The sequence below is a fragment of the Bos grunniens genome, chromosome 18 (assembly GCF_055505025.1).
Source record: "Bos grunniens cultivar Pamir isolate PY7600 chromosome 18, Bosgru_T2T1.0, whole genome shotgun sequence".
In the NCBI taxonomy this organism is placed as follows: domain Eukaryota; kingdom Metazoa; phylum Chordata; class Mammalia; order Artiodactyla; family Bovidae; genus Bos; species Bos grunniens.
Window position 1 is genome coordinate 26,344,759 of NC_141182.1, and position 21,925 is coordinate 26,366,683.

General features: G+C 45.9%; 1 long non-coding RNA gene across 4 annotated transcripts; it reads left to right on the top strand.

The window, feature by feature from the left end:
- Positions 1 to 2,523: 2,523 nt before the first annotated feature.
- On the top strand, positions 2,524 to 17,819 carry LOC147353325 (uncharacterized). Of its 4 annotated transcripts, XR_015145535.1 has the most exons (4): positions 2,524 to 2,899; positions 13,900 to 14,080; positions 15,679 to 15,794; positions 17,583 to 17,819. It is a non-coding gene; the product is annotated as an uncharacterized LOC147353325 (long non-coding RNA). The 4 variants fall into 4 exon arrangements; XR_015145533.1 differs by lacking the exons at positions 13,900 to 14,080; positions 15,679 to 15,794 and adding an exon at positions 4,607 to 4,744 and having other exon boundaries at positions 2,724 to 2,899; XR_015145534.1 differs by lacking the exons at positions 13,900 to 14,080; positions 15,679 to 15,794; positions 17,583 to 17,819 and adding exons at positions 4,607 to 4,744; positions 7,166 to 7,604 and having other exon boundaries at positions 2,776 to 2,899.
- Positions 17,820 to 21,925: the final 4,106 nt, after the last annotated feature.

A 21,925-nucleotide genomic window follows, 5' to 3' on the forward strand; every position in this document is an offset into this window, starting at 1 on the left:
AGATAATTGCTATGGAGAAGAGGCAGGGGTTGCAATTCTGAAGGGACAGGAGGTCCAGGGGTAGCCGTTCCAGACAGAGGACCTAAGTATGGAGGGCTTGGGGGGCAAAAATATGCCACGTTTGCCTGAGGGGAAGCCGGAAAAGAGGAGGGGGACCCAGAAGGGGACAGGGACACGTCATGGAGGGCCCACAGACTAAGTCAAACTACACTTTGGGAGCAGCTTTAATTCTGTTCAATGATCCGTCTAGAAAGGATGAAGTAGGTGTTCAAGGGAACACTTAGAATGAAACTTAGAATGAACACTTAGAATTGAAATTATGTCTTCCTTGTTCCAATGTGTGCTTAAGAGCACTAAAAGGAAAAGGCAACTCTCAACGTTTCTCTAAGAAAATCAGAGGTTCTTGTTTTCTGAGTAAAACATGTGAATGTCCCACATACTCGAGTCCAATCTTTTTTTTTTTTTCCTTCCTAGAACAGTGAGAACCAAGAATAAAATGAAAAGACTACAAGCTTGTTGTTTGTTCCTGGGCCGTGTTCCCAGGACAGTCTGTTTGCCAGGTGTGTGGTTTTGAGACCGTGTTTATCAGAGAATTTAGGTCTACAAGTCTCAGATGACCTTACCCAGGTTTGAGGGTTCTGAGCCCCCAGGCCTCCCCTGCTCCTGTTTTCCCTGCACCCCACGGCCACAAAGCATCAACCCCACAGACCCACGCAGAGGGCAGAGAGCCCAGCTCAGATGCTGGAAGTTAGAGCAAAGTAGTAGTGAACCACACATTCTGCTTGGGGACACCACAGCAGAAATAAGTGGCCTGGAATTCCTACTCACTTCCTCCAGCTGCAGAACCTCTGCTTCAGATAAACTAGGATGTTCTGGGGGCTTGGGAAGGACCAGACTAGGAGCTGAGATCGTTGTAAATGACGGGGGACGAATCTCAGTGTAGAATGGAGGCTGGTGGTCCCCTGCTGCCACATGGGGTCAAAGCTGAGCCCTGACAGGATGGCTGCTTCTCCTGTTTGGGCATCATCGTCATCTTCCCCGACGCTCCCATTTGTGACTCCGCTTGTCGACAGCGTGTCATTGATCGCCTCCTGCACACACCAGTTCCCACGCGAGGAGGGAGGGACGCTTTGCTCCACTTTTGGCTGAACGCCCACCAGCCTCGCCTGCTCCAAGTTAACACCCGTCACCCGGTTGCTTCTTTGTCTCTCTTCTCTCCCTTCCCTCCTTTCTTTCTCTTTTGCAGCTGGTACAATTTTATCATTATGCAGTGGGATTAGACCGAATAGATAACTTCTCCTGATTAAAATTAAACTGTACCTTAGTTTAATTTTTTAGCAGATTTCAACAAGCAGGTTTATTTATTTTTTCTTATGAGGCCCCTTTAACAAGCAAGTGTAAATGCTTGTTGAAAAAAAATAAAGCTATATGAAAACATCCAAAGAAGAAGGGCAACTCTTCACAGCTTTTACCTCCTGCTCTTCCTCTCCCGAGATACCTACTGTTAATATATCAATATTTTACTTTCCAGCTTAGACCTTTATTTTCACGTACATACCTATTCCACATATAATTTTTATACAGAAAGAAAGTATAAACTCCTGTTTAATTCTCCTCTGTGTTTCGAGCTCCAGGAAAATGATATTATTCATTCGCTAAGTTGTGTCCGACTCGGCAACTCCAGGGACTCAGGTTCACATCCCTTGAGCCAGTGATGCCATCCAACCATCTCATCCTCTGTCGTCCCCTTCTCCTCCTGCCTTCAATCTTTCCCAGCATCAGGGTCTTTTTCAATGAAGCAGCTGCTCGCATCAGGTGGCCAGTGTATTGGAGTTTCAGCTTCAGCATCAGTCCTTCAGTAAATATTCAGGGTTGATTTCCATTAGGATTGACTGATTTGATCTCCTTGCTGTCCAAGGGACCCTCAGGAGTCTTCTCAGCACCACAATTCGAAGGGACATGATAGGCATTGAAAATATTTGTTGAACAAATGAATTAAAAATTTCTGAAGTTTGTCTTTCACATTCAAAAATGCACCATGGACACCTTTCTGTGTTATCTAGCACATTCATTTTATGGCTACATAGTACTGTACACTTTTACTTTTCACTTTCATGCATTGGAGAAGGAAATGGCAACCCACTCCAGTGTTCTTGCCTGGAGAATCCCAGGAACGGGGGAGCCTGGTGGGCTGCCCTCTATGGGGTCGCACAGAGTCGGACACGACTGAAGCGACTTAGCAGCAGCAGCAGCAGTACTGTACAGGGGCTTCCCTGGTGGCTCAGTGGTAAAGAACCCACCTGACAATGCAGGAGATGTGGGTTTAATCCCTGGGTCAGGAGGATCCCCTGGAGAAGGAAATGGCAACTGAACTCTAGTATTCTTGCCTGGGAAATCCCATGGACAGAGGAGCCTGGCGGGCTACAGTCCATGGGGTTGCAAGAGTCAGACGTGATTTAGCAACTAAGCAACAGTATTCTATAGAATGTCTGCACTGTTGTCAAACAGCCCTACGGGCGACTTTAGGCTTCTCTGCGCTTTCAATATTTGACGTCCTTGCATCTACGTCCTCCCACATGCATGTATTTCTGAAGTCAGTTGTTGTAAATAAACAGAATAATGGTTTTCCAAAGAGGCCCACATCCTAATCCTCAGAACCTGTGAGTTTGTTTCCTTCTATGGAAGAAGGTCTTATAGGTGTGAGGCTCTTGAGATGAGGGGGCGGGGCTCATGAATAATCAGGTGTGTCCAATATAAGGCACCTTATAAGAGGGAGGCAGATGGTACGGAGTCAGAAGAGGAGGTGTGGAGCTGTGCTGAGAGAGCGAAGGGTGGGATGACGCCATTGCTGGAAGTCCTAAGCCAAAGTATGCCAACACCCTCCAGAATCTGGAAAAAGGTAAAGAAATGGGTTTTCCTGTAGAGCCTAGGGCTTCCCAGGTGGCCCAGTGGTAAAGGATCCGCCTGCCAGTGCAGGAGACGTGGGTTCAATCCCTGGGTCGGGAGGATCCCCTGGAGAAGGAAATGGCAACCCACTCCAATATTCTTGTCTGGAAAATCACATGGACAGAGGAGCATGGTGGGCTACAGTCCATGGGGTTGCAAAGAGTTGGACACGACTGAGCAACTGAGCTAGGGCCTCTGGAAGAAATACAGCCTTGCCTGCCCATTTTAGACTTTTGACCTCCAGAACTGTAAGATAACAAATTTGTGAAGTTTTTTCAATTATTTTATTGTGATAAAATACATGTAATATAAAATGTACTATCTTAACCATTTTTAAGTATACTGTTTGGTGGTATTAAATACATAATATTTAGTCAACACCATCCATCTGCTTAGCTCTTTTCATTTTGTAAATCAGAAACTCTAGATGTATTAAATGATAACTTGCCATTGCCCCCCAAACCCCGGCTACAAATCTTCTACTTTGTCTCTATGATTTTGGCTGCTCTAAATACCTCATAGTGGAATCATATGGTATTTGTCTTTTGTGGCTGGCATTTTTCACCTGGTGTAATGTTCTCAAGGTTCATCCATGTTGTTGCAAATGTCAGAATTCCCTTCTTTACTAAGGCTGAATAATGTTCCCAGGTGTGGCTGTGGGTTTCTAGGCAGAATTGAGAGAGGTATTCTTAACTGAGATTCCAAGAGGAGGTTAAAACAGTATTAGAACATCAAGGTAGCTGATTCCAAGGAGAAAAACCCACTGACAAGGTATCACTGTATTTGAATCAGCTGTAATTAAGATTATTGATAGATGGTGGGTTTCCCTGATGGCTCAGACAGTAAAGAATCCGCCTACAATGCAGGAGACTGGGTTTGATCCTGTGGTTGGGAAGATCCCCTGGAGGAGGGCATGGCAACCCACTGCAGTATTCTTGCCTCGGAAATCCCATGGACAGAGGAGCCTGGCGGGCTACAGTCCACGGGGTCACAAAGAGTCAGACACGGCTGAGCGACTAAGCACAGCACAACACGCATAGGTGGCAGGGTGGTGAAGGACCTCATTGACGATGTTATCAAAGTTGTGATGTTTGAATTCAACAAAAGGTTTACATAACAGATTTCAGAAGGAAATCTAGTCTGTTTTATTTTTGCTTTCAAAATATTTTTGGATTTTCCAGTTTGCCTTCTGCTACTGATTTCTAACTTTATCTCATTGTGGTCAGAGGAAATACTTTGTATGACAAGTTATCTTTTAAAATCCTATTGAGACTTTATTTTTGTGGTCCAACATATGGTCTAACCTGGGAAATATCCCTGTGTACATGAAAAGAATATGTATGCTGTTGGTGGGTAGAGTGTGCTATGTCATGTATTGTTGTTTTATCTATTTCCTTCTGTCTGCTTGCTCTTTTCATTATTTCTTTTCAGTTCTGTCCATTTTTGCTTCATTTATTCGATTGTCTGTCATTAGAAACGTAAATGTTTATAATTTACAGCAAAAAGACATATCGAACTTGTATTAAAATATAATGTCCTACTTTGTCTCTTGTAAATTTTTTTTGACTTAAAGTCTTTTGTCCAACGTTAGTATAGCCGCCCCTGCTCTCTTTTGGTTACTATTTGCGTGGAATATCTTTTTCTATTCTTTCTCTTTCAGTCCATACGTGTGCTTTGATCTAAAATGAACCTCTTGTGGAAAGACTGGCGTAGAGTTGGATCATGTGTTTTTATCCATTTTGCCAATACGTCTTTTGAATGGGGAGTTTAATCTGCTTACATTTAGGAGTAATTACTGGTAAGGAGAGACTTCTGTCATCTTATTTGTTTTCTGGGCATGTTTTTGAAGCTGTTTCCAGAAGAGATTAACAAAGAGATTAGAAGAAAATCAATAGTAGGCTGACTAAAAAAAGATCTGCCTTCACCAAAGTGGGCAGGCCTCATCCCATCTATGAAAGTTCTGAAGAGAACAAAAGGGCCAAGAAAGGGCAAATTATCTTCCTCTTCTTCAGCTGGGACATCCATCTTCTGCTGCCCTCAGAGATATCAGGGCTTCTGTTTCTTGCATCAGCAGCCCCTCACCCTCTGGGTCACAGGCCTTCAGCATTTTACTGAATTATACCCATGGCCTTCCTAATTCTCCAGATGGCAGACCATGTAACTTCTCAGCCTCCATAACATGAGCTGACTCCTATAATAAATTTCATGTATACAGGTGGCTCAGTGATAAAGAATCTGTCTGCTGGTGCTGGAGACACAGGTTTGATCCCTGGGTCAGGAAGAGCCCCTGGAGAAGGAAATGGCAACCCACTCCAGTATTCTTGCCTGGAAAATCCCATGGACAGAATAGACTGGTGGGTTACAGTCCATGAGGTTGCAAAGTATCGGATACGACTGAGTGACTGAGCATGCATGCACATTATATATATAAAAAGAGAGAGATCTATATAGAGACATTAATCTATATATATCATATTGGTTCTTTTTCTCTGGAGAACCCTAATACAGTATCCTAGTCTTTAATGTTTGTCTCTGTAAAGGGGGGAAACAGAAAATGAAAAGGGAAGAAGAAGGTACCAACCCTTTAACTCCCCCGGAAGTCACTTCCACTGGAGGGGCCACGGCAAGAACAATCTGATTAGAAGCAGCAATAGCCAATGGGAGCATGGATCTCTAGTATTTGGAGCAGGGTCCTTTTTTGCCTAGCCTGGCTCCACAAGCTGTGTGCAAGCTGCTTCACGAACATGTGCACAGCTGCCCATCATGGGGATGGGGGAACAGATAACTGCTATGCTCAGAGCTGAAAGTTACCAAAATGGACCATAATTTACTGTCCAAGCCTTTCCCTGGAAGTTGCAGTCCTTCAACAGACTCCAGAGTTCCAAAATACTTACGTCAGATTCTTCTGGTACAATTGTCTAGGGTATATTTAGTCATGTCTGACCCTTTGCAACCCTGTGGACTGTAGCCTGCCAGGCTCCTCTGTCCATGGGATTCTCCAGGCAAGAATACTGGCGTGGGTTTCCAGTTCCTCCTCCATGGGATCGTCTCGACCCAGGGATTGAACCCATATCTCCTGCATCTCCCTGAATTGGAAAGCGGATTTTTTACCCTGAGCCACCTGGGAAGCCTAATTGTCTAGCAAGGGAGACATATTCCCAGTGAGACATATTCCTGGTGCTTCCCATCCCACCATCTTTCCAGAATCCTTTCGATCCATGTTCTTTTAAGCCACATAGTTCATAGTAATTTGTTACAGTAGCAGTAGAAATGAATTCAGCAAGAGCCCTAGAAATTGCTAGTTCGAATTATCAACTCATTTTCTCATTTACTGTCCCTCATATCCACATGGTTTCTATCCTGGTTGTGGCCCTCCAGACAATTCCCAATGTGCCCGTGTTCCTCTCAAACTGTCAATCCCAGGATGACCCACTTCTCTAGACCCTGCCCATTGGTACAGAGTAAGCATTTTGTTAGATTTGATCCGTGTGTCTGGGACTCTCCTATTTAGCTCTGCTCATTAGCTAGAAATGAACTGAACATAAAGCTACCTCAGTTACATCTCTTCTGTCCTGTTCTCATGTCATTGGTTTGTTTTTGACCTTGGGACAGGATTCTTTCCTCCTCTCTAAACTTCATGTTGACTAACAGTGAAATATTAGCACCTCTAGCATCAAGTTACTGACTAGTTGCTTGTTGGCCATTTCAATTTCTTGTGCTTTTGGAGACTAGAAAGAGCAGGTAGATTTGGCCCCTTAATCTCCAAGAAAGCTAACAGAGGCAACATTATAAATAGTAGGTAAAAGCCTTCATATAAAAAATGGCTCAGCTTCAAGGCTTTAAATGCCTAAGATGTGATTTATAGGGGAAAATTCACCAGAGAGCCCAGCTCAGAGCAGGGGCTGAATTTATGTTGGGAATTTATTTTGTCATCAGCGCCAGAGTGGCCAGGCCAGCCAAATGTTGGCCCGGGTGCTGCAGGCCTCCTCCAGTGCCAGCAGAGAGGAGGTGCCCCTGGGAGCCGGAAGCCTGTGCACACCCATGTGACAGGCACCTCCTTTAGCCCCCTGGGGCCCTACCCAGTACTCAGCTGAGCAAACTCTCAAGGACTGACAATTCCTTGGCTCTTTATTGTCTGATTGAGGGTGGGTAGTCTACAAATTTAAGGGAAGTTAGAGTTTTGAGAGAGCCATTTCCATCCTATCTTCTCTTTTTACAGAGACATCCGAGGGCTTCCCACGTGGCTCAGTGATAAAGAATCCGCCTGCCAATGCAAGAGACTTGGGTTCGATTCCTGAGTTGCGGAAGATCCCCTGGAGTAGGAAATGGCAACCCACTCCAGTATTCTTGCCTTGAGAATCCCGTGGACAGAGGAGCCTGCTGGGCTACTGTCCATGGGTTGCAGAAAGTCAGACACGATTGAGCACACACATAGGCAGCCAAGGCTAGTTTGTGTAGACTTCAGGTTCTGTCAGTTATGCTTTGGGGAATAGCCTCATGGAAGGGCTTTGTGGGTATTTTTCACTCTAGCCAATGGTGGATGCACTGGGCCAGACCAGGAAAAATGCCTGCAGACAGGCTCACACATACTCCCATTGGAAGCACTGCATCCTAGGGCGGCTGTAACCTAGTGCCATAAACTGGGTGAATTAAAACAATGGAAATGTCTCGTCTGTCAGTTTTGGAGGCTGGTGGTCTGAAGCCAAGGTGGCAGCAGGGCCACGTTCTCTCCACAAGCTCCAAGGAGATCCTCCCCTGCCCCTTCCAGCATGTGCAGGCTCCCGGCATTCCTGGTTGGCAGGTGCATCACCCCGGCCTCTGCCTCCATCTCTGCACGGCATTCTCCCTGTGCGTCCCCCCATCACCTTCCCGCTGCATGTGTCCATCTCTGGGCCCAAACTGCCCCTCTTATAAGAACACCAGTCCTATTGCATCAGGGCCTATTGCATCAGGACTTGATTACCTCTGCAAAGACCTTGTTTCCAATTAAAGTCACATCCACAGGTACCAGGGGTTAGGATGTCAATATCCCTTCTAGGGACACAATTCAGCTGTAATAGGAACCTTCTACTAGGAGACAGAAGGAAGTGGGTAACAAAGGTCCAGGGATGCTGGCTCCATTAGCCATTTCTAACTGAGATGTGAGGTCACCTGGACAGGCAACCCTCAACACTAGTATTCCTGGCTGACCCTGAGTCGGGGATCGTAGAAGGAAGGCCTGGTACAGGGCTGGGTCTCTGTACTGTCTTTTTAAAATTTTTTATTTATTTACGTATTTGTTTACTACACTGGGTCTTCATTGCTCACCGTGGGCTTTCTCTGTTTACCGTGAGCAGGGACTATTCTCTAGTTGCAGTTTTCAGGCTTCTCAAGTGTGGTGGCTTCTCTTGTTGCAAAGCACGGGCTCCAGGCACACAGGCATCAGTAGTTGTGGGACATGGGCCTATCTGCCTCTCAGCACGTGGAATCTTCCCCCACCAGGGATTGAACCCTCATCCCCTGCATTAGCATGCAGATTCTTAACCCCTGGACCAGCAGGAAAGTCCCTGTACTGTCTTGAGAACCCTTCTCAGACTCCAACTTGCTTCCTTGACTCAGCAAAGCAAGGTCTGGAGTCCATCCATCACCTGGGCTCCAGTTAGCAGTCATTATGACTTACATTATTCTACCCTTCCAGAGTACTCCTTCTACCCCACACACAGCTCCCCTGAGAAGAGCTCTGGTTAATTCATATGATTTTTCTCCCTCTCGCTGCATTTCCAGCATGTCATGTGGCCTGTACAGAGCAGCAGCCAGGCAGCCCCTGACACACTAGCCCTTTAGCCTCATTCTCCTCGCAGATCTCTGCGGTGGAGAGTGAGGTGGCCCCATTCCTGGGCCTTGTCACCAGAGAAGCCGACGTGCTTGGGTGTTTTCTGGTTCTAAAACATTGCCAGTGACCCGCATGCTGTAATGCTCAATGAGACTCCTCACTTCAGTTAAGGCTTCCAGACACACCCAAATCCATCACCTGGTAAATACCAGGAACCATCGTGTCCTGTTAGCGTGGAACCACTCAGGCCCATCGGTTCCACAGGGGCAGCAGGGAGCTCCACTGCTTCACTCCAGGTTCTTGCGTCCTTGACTGGAAACATTTTGCAAGCCCACTGTAGCATACCTAGAAAGCTACAGCAAGACTTTTCCATCAGGCAGCTCTAGAAATGCCACTTAGAGAACCATGGACTTCCCTGCGAGAGACAGGACTACAGGTCTTAAAAGTGTGAGTGTTGGACTTCCCTAGCGGCCTGGTGGTTAAGACTCCAGGCTCCCAATGCAGGGGGCACAGGCTCGATCTCTGATGGGGAAGATCTCACTGGCCATGAGGTGTAAGGGCCCCCCCAAAATAGAGTGTGAGTGTTCCCCACTGTCCCAGGCCTGCTGGTGAGGGCCTTGACACTGCCCTTTCCATCTCCCTTTATACCCTCTATAGAGGGCACTGTCATTGCCCGACAAGTTCTGGGAGGTAGAAAGGGGCAGAACCATCCTAAAGGAACTCAGGTCAGTGGCCACATATTTGCAGCAGGTGCCAACCAGGGCGGCTGTGCCAACTCATCCATGCAATACACTGTGAGCCTCCTGGAGTTGGGCTCTGGCCACAGTGCAGAGGCCTGGAAGGGTGGGGCGGGCATAAGTGAACAAAAGAGGAGTTTTCTGGAAAGGAAAGTGCGTACCTCATGGAAGCTGTGTGTGGTTGTTTTTGTTTGTTTGTTTTTAACTTTACAATATTGTATTGGTTTTGCCATATATCAAAATGAATCCACCACAGGTATACATGTGTTCCCCATCCTGAACCCTCCTCCCTCCCCCCTCCCCATACCATCCCTCTGGGTCATCCCAGTGCACCAGCCCCAAGCATCCAGTATCGTGCATCGAACCTGGACTGGCAACTCGTTTCATATGTGATATTATACATGTTTCAATGCCATTCTCCCAAATCATCCCACCCTCTCCCTCTCCCACAGAGTCCATAAGACTGTTCTATACATCAGTGTCTCTTTTGCTGTCTCGTATACAGGGTTATCGTTACCATCTTTCTAAATTCCATATATGTGTGTTAGTATACTGTATTGGTGTTTTCCTTTCTGGCTTACTTCACTCTGTATAATAGGCTCCAGTTTCATCCACCTCATTAGAACTGATTCAAATGTATTCTTTTTAATGGCTGAGTAATACTCCATTGTGTATATGTACCACAGCTTTCTTATCCATTCATCTGCTGATGGACATCTAGGTTGCTTCCATGTCCTGGCTATTATAAACAGTGCTGCGATGAACACTGGGGTACACGTGTCTCTTTCCCTTCTGGTTTCCTCAGTGTGTATGCCCAGCAGTGGGATTGCTGGATGATAAGGCAGTTCTATTTCCAGTTTTTAAAGGAATCTCCACACTGTTCTCCATAGTGGCTATACTAGTTTGCATTCCCACCAACAGTGTAAGAGGGTTCCCTTTTCTCCACATCCTCTCCAGCATTTATTGCTTGTAGACTTTTGGATCGCAGCCATTCTGACTGGTGTGAAATGGTACCTCATAGTGGTTTTGATTTGCATTTCTCTGATAATGAGTGATGTTGAGCATCTTTTCATGTGTTTGTTAGCCATCTGTATGTCTTCTTTGGAGAAATGTCTATTTAGTTCTTTGGCCCATTTTTTGATTGGGTCATTTATAAAAAAATATTTATTTATATATTTATTTGGCCACTCTGGGTCTTAGTTGCAGCATGTGGGATTTAGTTCCTTGACTGAGGATTGAGCCTGGGCCCCTTGGATTCTGGAGCATGGATTCTTAGCCACCAGGGAAGTTCCGAGTTGTGTGCTATTACAGAGGATGGTCACTAGACCGAAAGTGCCTGTGCCGTCTGTACCTGAATCCCCTTTGTGCTAAAAAAAGGCATAAACACTTGGAACTTTGGTGGGCTGTGTTTCCTTGAGCCCCTGCCCCAGGAACGGACCACATGAGTGTCAGAACCTCAGTAGGGTTCTGTGTACTTTGCCTTCTCTAATCCTTACAATACCACCTGAGGTGCCAGTGGTATTATCATCCCTATTTTACAGATGAGGAAACCTAGGACCAGGCAGATTAGGAGACTGGTTGAAGGTCTCCCTTGACTGGTTTGTGCAGAGCTGGGACTTAGAGCCCTGGCCTAGACTTCCCAGTACTTCCCGCCTCCTTGGTGCTGTGTGCCCTGAGTCAGAATGACCCAGTCCAGATTTGGGAATCGGGTGCTCCAATGCCTAGAATTGGCCAGAGTTCTCAGAGCCCTAAATAGACCCCATTCCCAATGGGTCGTGCTGTGTGGCGACACCGAGTCTCCCTGCAGCCCAGGAAAAGCATCAACAGTGCCCATGGGGAGAGTCTGCAGGGCTGCCCAGTGACCCCCAACCCCGCGGGGAGAGCACAGAGCTGGCTGCCAGTCCTGCGGGGAAGGAAAGCCAGCCCAACCTGCTCCTGGCTCTATATTGTTGCACGGTCGCTCAGTTGTGTCCAACTCTTTGAGACCTCATGGACAGCAGCAGGCCAGGCTTCCCTGTCCTTCCCTGTCCACTATCTCCTGGAGTTTGCTCAAACTCATGTCCATTGAATTGGTGATGTCATCCAACCATCCATCTTCTCACCCCATTCTCCTTTTGCCTTCTATCTTTCCCAGCATCAGGGTCTTTTCCAATGAGTTGGCTCTTCACATCAGATGGCCAAAGTATTAGAGCTTCAGTGCCAGTCCTCCCAGTGAATATTCAAGATTGATTTCCTTTAGGATTGACTGGTTGGATCTCCTTGCAGTCCAAGGAATTCTCAAGAGTCTTCTCCAGCACCACAGTTCAGAAGCATCAATTCTTTGGTGCTCAGCCTTCTTTATGGGCTTTATGCCTTTCTCCGTTTAGCCTACAAACAGAGGGCACCCTCTGAATGTCCCAGGACTTCACTGGCCATGGGGGCCACAATGGCCAAGAGGAGGCAAAGCTGAGTGGGCCCTTCCCAGCAGGCTGTGGGTATGAGATTATAAATAAGTGACAGTTTCCATAGTTACTGTGCTGTCTGTTCTGAAGCAAGGGTGAATGAGGGTCAGGGCCCCAGAATCAGCACCAGGTTCAAGTCCTGGCTCCTCTACAGTTTTGCCTCGTGATCTCAGGCAAGTGAGCCAGCTGGCAAGACTCTGGCCTTGAACTCGTTTCACCCTCACGACTGCTTTCTCTCCAGACTAGCACCCACCCCTGCCCCCACCCCCAGCCAGCACATGAGTAGTGCCAGGACTCATGAGTGGTGTGGTGTGAACTGGACTCCCTAGCACCTCCTGTGAAGACAGGTCCAGAGTTTGGGTTTCAAGCAACCCATGGGGACGAAGAAATTCTCCAGACCAAGGGAACCCAGAGCCTGGGCTCCTGGCACTTTACCAGGGTGGCTGGAGAAGGGGCTGTACCAAGGGGGGGCACAGGGCTCCCCCTCCCTCTGCCATTCCCAGAACCTCTTTGTCACGCACTGCTGTATCTGCTGAACATCCACTCATCTGTCACGTGCTAAGAGGGAGCCACCCGGTCTCTGGCGTTTATTACCCAGCCTGAGCTAAGACAGTGCAGTGCCAGGCAGAGTGTGCGCCCAAAGCCTCTGGTTCATTTCCACCATTAGGTTCAGAGCCAGGCAGCAGTCAGCCAGGGAGCTGCACCTGCCACCATCAGCTCTCCAGGCTGACGGCTGACCCTGCATTGGCTGGCTGCTTCCTCAGCTGAGGCCCCAGCTCATCTGCCACTTGGTACCAGACCTTCCACATGCAGTCCTGAGTTGGCGGGGTGTTTGTGCCAGGCCACTGTTCCCAAGGGCTTCCCAGGTGGCACTAGTGGTAAAGAACCCGCCTGCCAGTGCAGGAGACATAAAGAGACACAGGTTTGATTCCTGGGTCAGGAAGATCCCCTGGAGGAGGGCATGGCAACCCACTCCAGTATTCTTGCCTGGAGAATCCCTTGGACAGAGGAGCCTGGCGGGCTGCAGTCCATGGGGTCAGACATGACTTAAGCGATTTAGCACACACACACTGTTCCCATGCACCCTACTCCAAGAGAAATCTCTGCATGGCTCCCAGGTCCCTGAGATCTGACATATAAAAGCCTCTAGCCCCTCTCCCAGTCCAGCTGGAAGGGATGCATCAGGGACCCACAGGGTTTGCGAATGTGTACATGTGTGTTCACCACACAGTAAGCTGGCTTCTTTCCTGATGTTTCACTTCAGACTGAGGTTTGCTGCCAAAGAAGAGATGGGAGGGGCCACACATGAGAATAGGGGTCAATTTCTGGAGGATGAGAGGCCAGGCAAAGGGTACCCGTCCAGAGAAAGAGGATGTCCCAACAGGCAGGTATGCAGCATACAGCAACAGAAAATTCACTCAGTGCACAGGAATTAAATGCCTGCTATTTTCCAGGCACTGTGGGGAGCTCTGGGATACAGACTGGACGAAGACCAGGGGGTGCTTAGAAGTCAAGCTCTGGAATCAACCACCCCTGGTCCAACTCTGGCTCCTACATTTTTAGTATCTATATGAAGCCGAGAACATCTGTTTTTGTTTTGTTTTTTTTCCTGCCAGCATCCATTCTCAGCCCCTCTGGTAACAATATCCCTGTGGTTCATGTTGTCCCAGAGAAGGTGACCTTAGGTCCAGTTCCTGGGGAAGAGTACGGGACCCCTCTCGCCCCAAGCTAGTCACTGCCTCCCACTCCTCTGGCCATGGCAGGAGCAGGTGGGTGACCAAGTCAGGGCCCTGGTTACAACCCTGAAAGTGAAAGTGTTAGTTGCTCAGTCTTGTCCATCTGTAGCCCACCAGGCTCCTCTGTCCATGGATTCTCCAGGCAGAAATACTGTAGTGGGTAGCCATTCCCTTCTCCAGGGGATCTTCCTGACACAGAGATCGAACCTGGGTCTCCTGCATTACAGGTGGATTCTTTACCATCTGAGCCACCAGGGAAGCCCATAGTCACAACTCTAGCTGACCATGAAACCAAAGATAGAGACCGGAAGTCCTATTTCCACCTGGCCACCAGACAGAGCCCAAAATTGAAGCAAACACAGAAGAAGCAAGAAGCAGAGATAGGGGGGAACCAAGGCCTGCTAGCACGTGAGTCCTTGGAGTTAGCCATGCCCGAAATAGCTGCATCCTTGCACCTCTCAGTTCAGTGAGTAAATTAATTACCTCTTTCCTTTTAACTTATTTTCATAAGCCAGTTTAAATTAGGTTTCTGTCGAGTGCAACTCCTCTAATACACAAACGTACCCAAAGCAATTCCAGATTTCTGAAAATGGAGAATGAACCAAGACAACAGTGTCTTCAGGTTGTACTTGGTTACACATGGCTGGTGAGGGGTTATGGATAAGGGGACAATCTATGGTTTGCGTGGGTGATTGTCTGATGTAGGCAGAAGTGCTTCTCATCTAAGTGGTTTGTGAGTACCAGATAAAGCCTAACCTTTTCCCCTTCTTTTTTGTGAGTGCCTCATAGGCAGATTGGTTATTCCTTGGGTACCCCAAGGGGTAAGACCTTCACCCCTTGCTCTAGGGACCTTGAGGTTAGAGGTTTTCAACTCCCTGCCCTGATAGCCTATGATGGCCACAGCTCCAGGCAGACTCACTGACACTTAAGTGAGAGTGCTTTCAACTCAGCGACAGGATTCTTAGATCAAGAGAGGGCAAGGAAGAGTGGAGATATATATAGCTGATTCAGCTTTCCAGGTGGCTTAGTGGTAGAGTCCACCTGCCAGTTCAGGAGACATAGGTTTGATCCCTAAGTTGGGAAGATCCCCTGGAGAAGGGAATGGGAACCCACTCCAGTATTCTTGCCTGGAAAATCCCATGGACAGAGGAGCCTGGCGGGCTGCAGTCCATGGGGTTGCAAAAGAGTTGGACACGACTTAGCAACTAAACAATAGCTGATTCACTTTGCTGCACAGCAGAGACTAACACAACATGGTAAAGCAACTGAGCTCCATTTAAAAAACAAAGACATAAGGAAATGTCTTGATACATAGTGTTAATGACATGAGTAAATTCTCAGGTAATAATAAATGGGAACCCAGTTAACAATTTTAAAGTATATTACACAAATAGGGCCAAGGAAAATAGAATAAAATATAAACTAAAAATTAAAAAGAGAGAGGGGCAAGGAAAGGCACATTTCTGGAGAGAAGGCCATCTGAGCAGGAGATGGAATTCTGAACCCATGTGGGGAGGGGCAGGGGGATCCTAGATCTCTGTCAGCTTACAGAGTCTGGCACACATAGGTGCTCAGTAAACTGGTTCTTCTGTAGATATGAATGAGTGAATGAGCAGACCTCACAGAGGGATGGAGTATAGAGATGGTTATTATACAGGAAATTTCCCAAGATGTCAAAAGACCTAGGGACATCACTTGTCAGAATGTGCCTCAGATTCATCAGATTTTTGCCACATTTGCATGCCACCTGACTGTTATTACTTAATATTTTTATTTTAAGTACTCCCCCATTTTTAACTGAAATAAATATACCACTATGGCAAATACATGTACAATGAAGATGCAATGATTCTAAGCCAGAGGCTGTTCTCTTTGTTAAAAAGGATTAGCAAGAACTGGAGAGGTGTTAAAGACACCTGGCACCTAACAGAGACTTCCTCTTTGTACACTAAGCACGGAAAGGAAAGACTTACCATGAGATTTACTGCTCTTTAATTATTTATTAGGGTATTCACTCAAAATCATCATGTATATCGTCTGTATCTCAGGAGATACCAGCATAGCTCAAGGATGTTATGAATTCAGTTCCAAACCACTGCAGTGAAGTGAATATTGCTGTAAAGTGAGTCACATGACTTTTTTAGTTTCCTAGTGCATATAAAAGTTATGTTTACAGTATCCTGTGGTCTCATATTTATTGTAATATTTCATGTAAATGTTTATTTAATGTTATAATATTGCAAAAATTACCTCTCTGCCCAACTTCACTTATTATGCTATTCTCTAGATATATCATGTTGCTGCAAATGGCAATATTCTATTCTTTTGATGGCTGAGTAATATTCCATTGTGTGTATGTGTGTGCACACACACACCACATCTTCTTCATCCATTCATATTCATGGATATTTCAGCTGTTTCCGTGTCTTGGCTCTTGTGCACAGTGCTGCTGTGAACACTGGAGTGCACGAATCTTTCTGAATTAGAGTTTTCATCTTTTCTGGATATATGCCCAGGAGTGGGATTGCTGGATCATGTGGTAACTCTATTTTTAGCTTTTAGAGGAACCTCTAGACTGTTTTCCATAGTGCCCATGGCACTGATTTATATTCCCATCAGCCGTGTAGGAGAGTTCTCTTTTCTCCACCTCCTTTCCAGTATTTATTATGTGTAGACACGCCCTTTCCAGTAATTATTATGTCATTAAGTGTAGACTTCCCATTTCAACTTAGGTAATTATTTACATTAAATTCTCTCCGTTCAAATGTTTGATGTGGTTTCTGTCACCTACATGGACTTTCACAGATATACCATCGAGCTGCCAGTTTAAGAGGCAAATACAATCATGCCACTTCTGTTTAAGACCTTTTCATAGTTCCCCATCCCCAACCAGATAAAATGCTTAGCTCATCATTCAAGACTCTTCAACGTCCAGCAAACACATATACGTACACACACTATATACCCTAAATTGTGGGCACAGCCAGCAGCTTGCTATTTCACAAACACAATTCTAGCTTTTCCACAACCACCACCCAAAGGAAACTTTGTACCTCCTCCTCTCTCTGCCTGAAATGTCTTCCTTCTCCTTCTGGAATGTCACCTGCTCCTCCAGGAAAATGTCTGTGTCAGTTACCTCCTCTGAGAAGCCTTCCTTGATTTTTCTCAGAGAAAAGAACGGCCTCTCCTGGGCTTCCCCAGTGTCCTCCCAGAGCACATACCCAACTGTGTGAGTGTGGACACCACTGCCTCCCCCAGATCAGGGGCTGCTCAAGGCCGGGGATCCATCCATGTTCTTCCCGATTCCTGTGAGCCTAGAACACTGTCTGACACTGAGCAAAACTCAATTCGTTTAAGGGATGCTCTCTTTTTTTTTAATTTTATTTTTTTAAATTTATTTATTTTTATTTCTTTATGGCTGCACTGAGTCTTTGTTGCTGCATGGAGGCTTTCTCTAGTTGTGGCGAGTGGGGGCTACTCTCTAGTTGGGGTGCGCATGGCTCTCACTGTGGTCACTTCTCTTGTGGATCACAGGCTCTATGGCGCCCAGGCTCGGCAGTTGCCGCTCATGGGCTTAGTTGTCCCGCAGCATGTGGGATCTTCCTAGGCCAGGGATTGAACCGGCATCCCCTGCATTGCAAAGCAGCATCTTTACCACTGAGCCACCAGGGAAGCCCTCAATTCACAATTGCTAAATGAAAGCATAGAAACATATCTATCCTTCAGTCGATCTACAAATTTAAGTCAAATTATGCCCAAGGGTAAAGAAAAGTGGTGTCTAAGATATAACAAACGATAAAGTTAACATTTTAAAAACTCAAATCCCATCCCATCTTTTTAAAACACACACAAACACACAAATGTATGAATATAAGCGTTAACCTGGGTCTTGTTTTCTCTTTTTGTGCAGAGTTCTACTTATTTTCGGAGAGAGGTCTGCCTCTTGGAGTGACTTTAACAAATTCATGAAAAGTCATTTGACAAGTTTATAAAAGTTCACTTCACAGATTCATAAAAGCCAGACTTGCCTTGACATTCTGCCAGAAGGATCAGTTTCTTCTTCTTGAATGCATATTATTTTTAACGATACTAACTTTATTCTCATTTTATTATTAAAATTATATGTGCTTTTGTAAATTAAAAATAATGGGTAGTAAAACAGATGTAGACAGGTAAAGACAAAACTAGAAAGTCCCTTAAAATCCGCTACCCAGAAATAATCATTCTTCGCATTTGGTGAACAGAATGCACCAGTAAGAACCCACACTGCCTCTTTTAAAAATGATCCAGTACTTTAGATTTTTCTTTTCATGATTTCATGAAAAATCTAGAAGTCCTTCTGTCCTTCTGCCCAGTTGCTGAGCCAGGGCACACAGACAGTCAAGACCTGACCTTTGGGAAGCAGGTACCCCAGTTACAAAACACAGGTCTCCCCTCTGAGATCCACAGAGTTGGTGTGAGCATGGATTCAAAGAGAAAAACAGCAGTGGGGAGATAGCTGAAGGGTAATGAAATGACAGTCCAGTGAACATGTTTCAAAAGCACATTCAATTTTGAAAGACAGAAATATTAAATTAGCAAAAGGGAACATGTTAGACCCAACAGAGCCAAGTTTCCAAATGTCTTTTTGAAATAATTAACTCCAGGCATAGGGAATCGGGTATATTCACTGCAAGTGGGAGATGACAGCGGGACCCAAAGCTGGAAGGTGGATCTGGAGACGGGTGTGTGGAGGAGAGCTTGGAGGAGCCCACTGGTTCCATTTTCAGGGTCCTAGGATGAAGGACCAGGAACTAGAAGGCAGGATTCTGGAAGGACTCATTGCAAGGGTGTCTGGAATGGCTCCCGGCAGGGTGCGTGCCCTCTCATTTCTCACAGTCAGCCACCTGCTTTGGAATCAAGGAAGCTCATTAAAGACACAGTCTTTGGTGCCTCTGAGCCTTCCTCACCAGGGTCCTGGGGTCAAGGCTCAGGGGCTTTGTGGGTCACAGGGTCTCCAGATGATTCTGAGACCTTCAACGAGTCACTCAGGACCTGGATGATTCGTTGTGAGCACTTAAAAGCATGGAGGAGAAGCAGAAATGCCGCAATCTGGTTTTACGTGCGAACATGTGCCAAAGCCTTAAATTCTGAGGAGGACGGAGAACGCTCAGTCCAAGGAGTGATTTGTTTTGTGTAATTTCCTGGAGTTTTCATTCTTATTCTCCAGAATTCCCTGATGCCAGGCAGGACATTAAGCAACTATTAACTTTAGTCGTTGCCCATTTTACAGACATGGAAACTGAAATGAAGGTGACTCAGCTGTTGCCTAGATACCGACCATTTGGGTCTGCAGACCTCTAGCCTCTCACTTCCCCCTCCCCAAGTGCCCTTCCTCTCAAGAGTTTGTGATCCAGACTTGTCCTTCTGGGACTTCCCTGGTAGTCCAGTGGCTAAGACTCCACGCTTCCACTGGAGAGGGTGAGAGTTCAATCCTTGGTCAGGGAACTAAGATCCCACATGCATAGCATGGCCAGAAAAAACTTGTCCTTCCCTGCTTAGAGGGAGGCAAGATAGGGCACCTGGTCAAAAGATGTTTATCAGCCATCCCTCAGGCCCTGTACTGATTGCCTCATCTAATCTTCCACTCAAGGAAGTAAGTTCAGTTCAGTCGCTCAGTCGCGCACAACTCTCTGCAACCCCATGAATTGCAGCACGCCAGGCCTCCCTGACCATCACCAACTCCCGGAGTTCACTCAAACTCATGTCCATTGAGTTAGTGATGCCATCCAGCCATCTCATCCTCTGTCATCCCCTTCTCCTCCTGCCCCCAATCCCTCCCAGCATCAGAGTCTTTTCCAATGAGTCAACTCTTTGCATGAGGTGGCCAAAGTATTGGAGTTTCAGCTTTAGCATCAGTCCTTCCAATGAACACCCAGGACTGATCTCCTTTAGGATGGACTGGTTGGATCTCCTTGCAGTCCAAGGGACTCTCAAGAGTCTTCTCCAACACCACAGTTCAAAAGCATCAATTCTTCGGCGCTCAGCTTTCTTCTCAGTCCAACTCTCACATCCATACATGACCACAGGAAAAACTATAGCCTTGACTAGACAGACCTTTATTGGCAAAGTAATGTCTCTGCTTTTAAATATGCTATCTAGGTTGGCCATAACTTTCCTTCCAAGGAGTAAGCGTCTTTTAATTTCATGGCTGCAATCACCATCTGCAGTGATTTTGGAGCCCCCAAAAATAAAGTCTGACACTGTTTCCACTGTTTCCCCATCTATTTCCCATGAAGTGATGGGACCAGATGCCATGATCTTCGTTTTCTGAATGTTGAGCTTTAAGCCAACTTTTTCACTCTCCACTTTCACTTTCATCAAGAGGCTTTTTAGTTCCTCTTCACTTTCTGCCATAAGGGTGGTGTCATCTGCATATCTGAAGTTATTGATGTTTCTCCCGGCAATCTTGATTCCAGATTGTGCTTCTTCCAGCCCAGAGTTTCTCATGATGTACTCTGCATAGAAGTTAAATAAGCAGGGTGACAATATACAGCCTTGACGTACTCCTTTTCCTATTTGGACCCAGTCTGTTGTTCCATGTCCAGTTCTAACTGTTGCTTCCTGACCTGCATACAGATTTCTCAAGAGGCAGGTCAGGTGGTCTGGTATTCCCATCTCTTTCAGAATTTTCCACAGTTTATTGTGATCCACACAGTCAAAGACTTTTGGCATAGTCAATAAAGCAGAAATAGATGTTTTTCTGGAACTCTCTTGCTTTTCCGACGATCCAGCGGATGTTGGCAATTTGATCTCTGGTTCCTCTGCCTTTTCTAAAACCAGTTTGAACATCTGGAAGTTCACGGTTCACATATTGCTGAAGCCTGGCTTGGAGAATTTTGAGCATTACTTTACTAGCATGTGAGATGAGTGCAATTGTGCAGTAGTTTGAGCATTCTTTGTCATTGCCTTTCTTCGGGATTGGAATGAAAACTGACCTTTTCCAGTCCTGTGGCCATTGCTGAGTTTTCCAAATTTGCTGGCATATTGAGTGCAGCACTTTCACAGGATCATCTTTCAGGATTTGAAATAGCTCAACTGGAATTCTACTACCTCCACTAGCTTTGTTCGTAGTGATGCTTTCTAAGGTCCACTTGACTTTACATTCCAGGATGTCTGGGTCTAGGTGAGTGATCACACCATCGTGATTATCTGGGTCATGAAGATCTTTTTTGTACAGTTCTCCTGTGTATTCTTGCCACCTCTTCTTAATAGCTTCTGCTTCTGTTAGGTCCATACCATTTCTGTCCTTTATCGAGCCCATCTTTGCATGAAATGTTCCCTTGGTATCTCTAGTTTTCTTGAAGAGATCTCTAGTCTTTCCCATTCTGTTGTTTCCCTCTATTTCTTTGCATTGATTGCTGAGGAAGGCTTTCTTATCTCTCCTTGCTATTCTTTGGAACTCTGCATTCAGATGATTATATCTTTCCTTTTCTCCTTTGCTTTTCGCTTCTCTTCTTTTCACAGCTATTTGTAAGGCCTCCCCAGACAGCCATTTTGCTCTTTTGCATTTCTTTTCCATGGGGATGGTCTTGATCCCTGTCTCCTGTACAATATCACAAACCTCCATCCATAGTTCATCAGGCACTTTTTCTATCAGATCTAGTCCCTTAAATCTATTTCTCACTTCCACTGTATAATCATAAGGGTTTTGATTAAGTTCATACGTGAATGGTCTAGTGGTTTTCCCTACTTTCTTCAATGTAGTCTCAATTTGGCAATAAGGAGTTCATGATCTGAGCCACAGTCAGCTCCTAGTCTTGTTTTTGCTGACTGCATAGAGCTTCTCCATCTTTGGCTGCAAAGAATATAATCAATCTGATTTCAGTGTTGACCATCTGGTGATGTCCATGTGTAGAGTCTTCTCTTGTGTTGTTGGAAGAGGGTGTTTGCTATGACCAGTGCGTTCTCTTGGCAAAACTCTATTAGCCTTTGCCCTGCTTCATTCTGTATTCCAAGGCTAAATTTGCCTGTTGCCCCAGATGTTTCTTGACTTCCTACTTTCGCATTCCAGTCCCCTATAATGAAAAGGACATCTTTTTTGGGTGTTAGTTCTAAAAGGTCTTGTAGGTCTTCATAGAACCATTCAACTTCAGCTTCTTCAGCGTTACTGGTTGGGGCATAGGCTTAGATTACTATGATATTGAATGGTTTGCCTTGGAAATGAAAAGAGATCATTTTGTCATTTTTGAGATTGCATCCAAGTACTGCATT